This window comes from Littorina saxatilis, linkage group LG13, assembly GCF_037325665.1.
Source record: "Littorina saxatilis isolate snail1 linkage group LG13, US_GU_Lsax_2.0, whole genome shotgun sequence".
In the NCBI taxonomy this organism is placed as follows: Eukaryota; Metazoa; Mollusca; class Gastropoda; order Littorinimorpha; family Littorinidae; genus Littorina; species Littorina saxatilis.
In genome coordinates this window covers 942,201-948,858 of record NC_090257.1, presented here as the reverse complement: position 1 = coordinate 948,858, position 6,658 = coordinate 942,201, and positions in this window count along the sequence as shown.

Genomic DNA, 6,658 nt, shown 5'->3' with positions numbered 1-6,658 from the left:
TGAATTGATTCAACCGATTTTGATTAGCCTGTTATATTTCCTATTGATGTCATCATACTCTAAACCTCTTGAATCTCACAGTCCCAGGGATTTTTTTTGGGGGGGTCATATATATATATATAAGCACATTCCAGTACATGTGGGTTATACACTCAAGTACAGATAAGCATACTTTTCGTACAGAAGAAGAAGAAGTAGAAGAAGAAGAAGAAGAAATACTACAGTTTGATTTGTCAACTCATGGTGCCTTTAAATCCTTTGCATAGGCAAGATCACGCCACGCCCCTGAGTTTAAAACTTGCAGCACTAAAGTTAAAATGCTCCTATCAATTGCTGTCAGTTTTGTGACAAAAATAAAGGTTTAAATGCCTCCACGATGTTGATGCCTTTGAAAATAACAATTTGCGTAGTGCGGTGGCGAATAACAAAAAATGCGGTGGCGAGTTACATCTAACATTGAATTGATGCGGTGGCAAATTACAGAGAGTAGTTGACACTCTGTTTTTATCTGCTTCTTGCAAAGTATATATGGAACTATATACAGAGAAACTACACGTGGAGATTCATAAAACATTAAAGTTATCTGTGAACATGTCCAAGAATAACCAGTAATCTCCGTTTTGTTGCACTTGACGCAGAAACTGAAAATATGCCCAAAACATGGGGAAACGAGAAGAAAAACAGATCGTCACGATCACCAGGGCCATCAAAGCATCAAAAAATATATACAGAAATATAGCTAAGGATATAAGTATGTCAAATGCAACACTTGAGAACATGCTGAGTGCCTAGCATTCTAACAATTTAATTTATCATTCGAGAGACCTACCTCGCAGCTTGCCTCTTCGTCGGCGTGAAGCGATAAAAAGTTGCGGTGGCGCAAATGCAGAGTTACACGATCCACGGCGTGATTAATACCGGGGGGAAATAAATAATTACTGGGCAGTAAAAATAAATACCGGGCGGTAGTTAAACGACAGTTTGACTTTAAAGGACACAATTTTGCAGCTTTTTCAAGAATACGAGCCCTGGCCGGGAAGGACACGGGTCAACTTTATGTGCAGTCTCAGAGACGGTTTTCATGTCCCACCCCCGTGTCACCACTGTGGCACGTAAAAGATTCTGGTCATGCTGTCATAAGTGCAGGTGACTGATAACACCTTAGCAAGCACACATCTGGATAGCGCGACTCTTGTTGCTGCTAGCTTTCCACCAGGAGGAAGCGACTCTTGTTGCTGCTAGCTTTCCACCAGGAGGAAGCGACTCTTGTTGCTGCTAGCTTTCCACCAGGAGGAAGCGACTCTTGTTGCTGCTAGCTTTCCACCAGGAGGAAGCGACTCTTGTTGCTGCTAGCTTTCCACCAGGAGGATCAAGTAAAGAAAATGAACTGAAATGAAAACATTAAAAACATTCACAGATAACAACCGAACTAATCTATTTGACATAAGCCCCTATGCTCTGAACATTGCACAGTTATCGAGCGGAGGATGTGAGTAATTGCACAACGATCAAGAATTCACACATGTATGGCAACCAAACTAATCTGTGAACATTGTACAGTTATCGAGCGGAGGATGTGAGTAATTGCACAACGATCAAGAATTCACACATGTATGGCAACCAAACTAATCTGTGAACATTGTACAGTAATCAAGAACAAGTTGGTTTTGCAGATCGACAAAACTATACATGTGTAACATCAATATGACGCACTGCGCATCTAAATGGCCGAGCGAGCAGCGTTTTTGTGCACGAAAGATTGTCTTGTCTTGCTTGGATGCTTTTCAATAGTTAGAAAAAACAAAACACAAAAACAGCTGTGACATGAATCCATACGTAAACCTTATAGTCCAGGCATCTTAGCCACTTTAGTGAAGGGAACGTTGAAGTGACAATGACTAGGTTTAAAATGTCCCTTATCAGAAAGTTCAACCTCAGTCCTTTGATGTTTATTAAACACATTTTCATATAAAGTTGGCGCTTCATACGGAAAAATGGCTTTGAAATTGACCCAAATCCTTCTTTGGGCTCTGTAAATGTCGTTTGGGGGTATGGTTGTAAAATGGTATCTACTGGTCACCCCAATGTATAAACTGAAAACTCTTTCTGCACCAGAACACGCAGAAAGGATTGTATCTGCCTGATGTCTGATGCTTTTCAAAATCCCCAACCACTAACACCTTCAAAACGGACTTTAACTGACACTGTTGTTTTTCCCTATATAATCCTTACTATTTTTCCGAGACGTCGTCGTGTTGTGTATTTAGCTTGCCACAACCTCATACATGGTCCTAAAAGTTAAAGTTGAAGAAAATACTAAAGATAAATGAAAAAGCTGACGCAGTGTCATTCGCACCGTGAATCCCCCCATGGGAACATACTAAAGTCTGGTTCCAAATAGGCTCAATTTCCTTCTATTTCTTTGTATTTCTGCCTCGTAGGGGTAGGGGTGTTCAAACCAAAGGCACCTTTAAACCAAAATTCAAATCACACATCTTACAATACTAAGACACTCAGCAGTAAAAGGGTGTCTGCTGGTAAAAAATTCCAAACAATCCTAAAAGTACTTCACTACTAAAAGTGCTTTTAAAAAGAGCCGTTATTTTCCCCTCTATATTCAGTATTGTGTTTTCTGCGAACATGTAGTCTATTTAGATGGTTGTCGTGTGCACTTGAGTTGCTAAAGCGTTTTCAGTTGGGCATATGTCGAAAAGCAAAGAATTAGCCCTTTGAAAACCATCAGAACTGTCACACAAAAATAACATTTACCTATCTCACCAACTGACCAAACATAGGGCTTTTCCTTATGTATTATGTATTGTCGTGTTTTTTGTAGCATACTTGTGAAAACAGCCACCACTGTTGTAAATGATACTTTAAAGAGCATTATTTCATTTTTACAGTTGAAGGACAACCTGGACTGCCGTATATTACAGCTGTTTTACAATCAGCCAAAATTTTCTTAACAAACGTATGTTAAGAACAACTCCCACAGTGAAATTGAAGGAAAACAAAGTGAAAATCCGCCTGCCATAGAGGAGCTAAAGAATCAACAATAAACGACTGCATGGATAGCTTGATGCACGAATGCATTGCGGACATGTTTGTCTCCAACCAAGAGAAAGTTCCAAAAAATCCCTTTTGTGCTTCTTATTATACAGTGACGTCAAAGACAGCCTTTTCTGCTGTTCATACATTCAGGGGTTATGGTTACACTAAACGACGTAGTTGTAGCCATACTGCCATCCAGATTTATTTTTTCCTTGCGAGCAGTCACAGGGTGTTTGTGCTGTCTGCCAACCGTTAGATGACCCCGCCCAAGTCTGTTAAGGGACCGTTTGACCGTTATAGAACGCGTCTTTTTGATTTTTTGGCACAGTTGGAAACGGTTGATTTTTATCCCTACCATTGTTTCCAAACATTATATAGGAATGTTTTGTGAACAACGGATAATAGCCGCTACTCGCATGTGTAGCAAAAGTGAGCGTACATACTCACCCTGGTCGTACAGCCGTTGTCCGTTGCCCGTCTTTATCTGTCTGTACTGAACATTACCTTTGGATATTTCTCCAACGCTATGAAGTGAAGAAACACCAAATGTTGCAAAATGTTGTATGACCCCAAGAGCTCAAAAAAGGTACTTGAGAACCTTGACCTTACCATAAGGTCAAGGTCACAGGGAGAATGAATGTGGTCTAAAAACTGCAAAATTTCACATTGTGCCAGTTTTCTGGAAAACAAATTAAAAACAGCGGGCTTAGTTTTGTATGGTATACAAGAAAAAGAAAGCCTTATCTTCTGATACCATTTTGGTTGACCTCGCTTCAATGTCAAGGTCAGAGGAGCCCTTCAAAGTTGAATTGTAGACATATTTTGATGTGAGCTTGCCCCTTTAACTTTACTATGGACGATATCTCTTACAAACTTAAACACTGAGTGGGGCGTTTGTTAGAATTTCATAGTGAGCCACATCTGGTCACATATCGTTAGGGTCAAGGTCACATTGACCCCTATGAAAAATGTGACCAAGCCGGGTAAAGAAATCCATGTGTCTTGGTAAAAAATCTTAACAAAGCAAAGCCCATGCGACTCTCATGCTTGACCTTTGTCTTAAAGTGACCTTGACCTTCAGGTGACCTTGAAGGTGAAGGTCTAACAACTGAAGCTGGCAAGGACATTGTACACTATTAGAACTGTTTTACAGATTTTTCCTACCAAATTACACATGACCTTTGGCCAAGGTCAAGATCATCAAAGGTCACACATCACAAGGCTATCAATTCAAGACATAGGAAGCATAAACATACTTATTGGCACTTTCTACAAAGAGACATTGTCACTTTTAGTGATTCAATTGCCCGTTTCAGTCACATTTCATAAGGGGCAAAGTGACCTTGACCTTGATGATATGTGACTAAATGTGGCTCAATATCAGTATATAACATGTGCCCCACACAATTATGAAGTTTGAAAGATTTTTTTCATAGTTCAGGGTCAAGGTCACTTCAAAACATGTATACAATTCAACTTTGAAGGACTCCTGTGACCTTGACATTGAAGCGAGGTCAACCAAAATGGTATCAGAAGATAAGGCTTTCTTTTTCTTGTATACCATACAAAACTAAGCCCGCTGTTTTTAATTTGTTTTCCAGAAAACTGGCACAATGTGAAATTTTGCAGTTTTTAGACCACATTCATTCTCCCTGTGACCTTGACCTTAAGGTAAGGTCAAGGTTCTCAAGTATCTTTTTTGAGCTCTTGGGGTCATACAACATTTTGCAACATTTGGTGTTTCTTCACTTCATAGCGTTGGAGAAATATCCAAAGGTAATGTTCAGTACAGACAGATAAAGACGGGCAACGGACAACGGCTGGACGACCAGGGTGAGTATGTACGCTCACTTTTGCTACACATGCGAGTAGCGGCTATTATCCGTTGTTCACAAAACATTCCTATATAATGTTTGGAAACAATGGTAGGGATAAAAATCAACCGTTTCCAACTGTGCCAAAAAATCAAAAAGACGCGTTCTATAACGGTCAAACGGTCCCTTAACAGACTTGGGCGGGGTCATCTAACGGTTGGCAGACAGCACAAACACCCTGTGACTGCTCGCAAGGAAAAAATAAATCTGGATGGCAGTATGGCTACAACTACGTCGTTTAGTGTAACCATAACCCCTGAATGTATGAACAGCAGAAAAGGCTGTCTTTGACGTCACTGTATAATAAGAAGCACAAAAGGGATTTTTTGGAACTTTCTCTTGGTTGGAGACAAACATGTCCGCAATGCATTCGTGCATCAAGCTATCCATGCAGTCGTTTATTGTTGATTCTTTAGCTCCTCTATGGCAGGGGGATTTTCAATTTGTTTTCCTTCAATTTCACTATGGGAGTTGTTCTTAACATACGTTTGTTAAGAAAATTTTGGCTGATTGTAAAACAGCTGTAATATACGGCAGTCCAGGTTGTCCTTCAACTGTAAAAATGAAATAATGCTCTTTAAAGTATCATTTACAACAGTGGTGGCTGTTTTCACAAGTATGCTACAAAAAACACGACAATACATAATACATAAGGAAAAGCCCTATGTTTGGTCAGTTGGTGAGATAGGTAAATGTTATTTTTGTGTGACAGTTCTGATGGTTTTCAAAGGGCTAATTCTTTGCTTTTCGACATATGCCCAACTGAAAACGCTTTAGCAACTCAAGTGCACACGACAACCATCTAAATAGACTACATGTTCGCAGAAAACACAATACTGAATATAGAGGGAAAAATAACGGCTCTTTTTAAAAGCACTTTTAGTAGTGAAGTACTTTTAGGATTGTTTGGAATTTTTTACCAGCAGACACCCTTTTACTGCTGAGTGTCTTAGTATTGTAAGATGTGTGATTTGAATTTTGGTTTAAAGGTGCCTTTGGTTTGAACACCCCTACCCCTACGAGGCAGAAATACAAAGAAATAGAAGGAAATTGAGCCTATTTGGAACCAGACTTTAGTATGTTCCCATGGGGGGATTCACGGTGCGAATGACACTGCGTCAGCTTTTTCATTTATCTTTAGTATTTTCTTCAACTTTAACTTTTAGGACCATGTATGAGGTTGTGGCAAGCTAAATACACAACACGACGACGTCTCGGAAAAATAGTAAGGATTATATAGGGAAAAACAACAGTGTCAGTTAAAGTCCGTTTTGAAGGTGTTAGTGGTTGGGGATTTTGAAAAGCATCAGACATCAGGCAGATACAATCCTTTCTGCGTGTTCTGGTGCAGAAAGAGTTTTCAGTTTATACATTGGGGTGACCAGTAGATACCATTTTACAACCATACCCCCAAACGACATTTACAGAGCCCAAAGAAGGATTTGGGTCAATTTCAAAGCCATTTTTCCGTATGAAGCGCCAACTTTATATGAAAATGTGTTTAATAAACATCAAAGGACTGAGGTTGAACTTTCTGATAAGGGACATTTTAAACCTAGTCATTGTCACTTCAACGTTGTTCTCTAATATGCCTGGACTATTAGTGTGATATAATTATTCTGTATTCTGGGGCAACTCTCTGGGACGGGAAGTTAACAAACTTGCTTGCCTTGTTCTATTTATAAAACTTATGATAGAAGTCGTCTTTTTATGGGTGTTTTTGGCTCACGAAG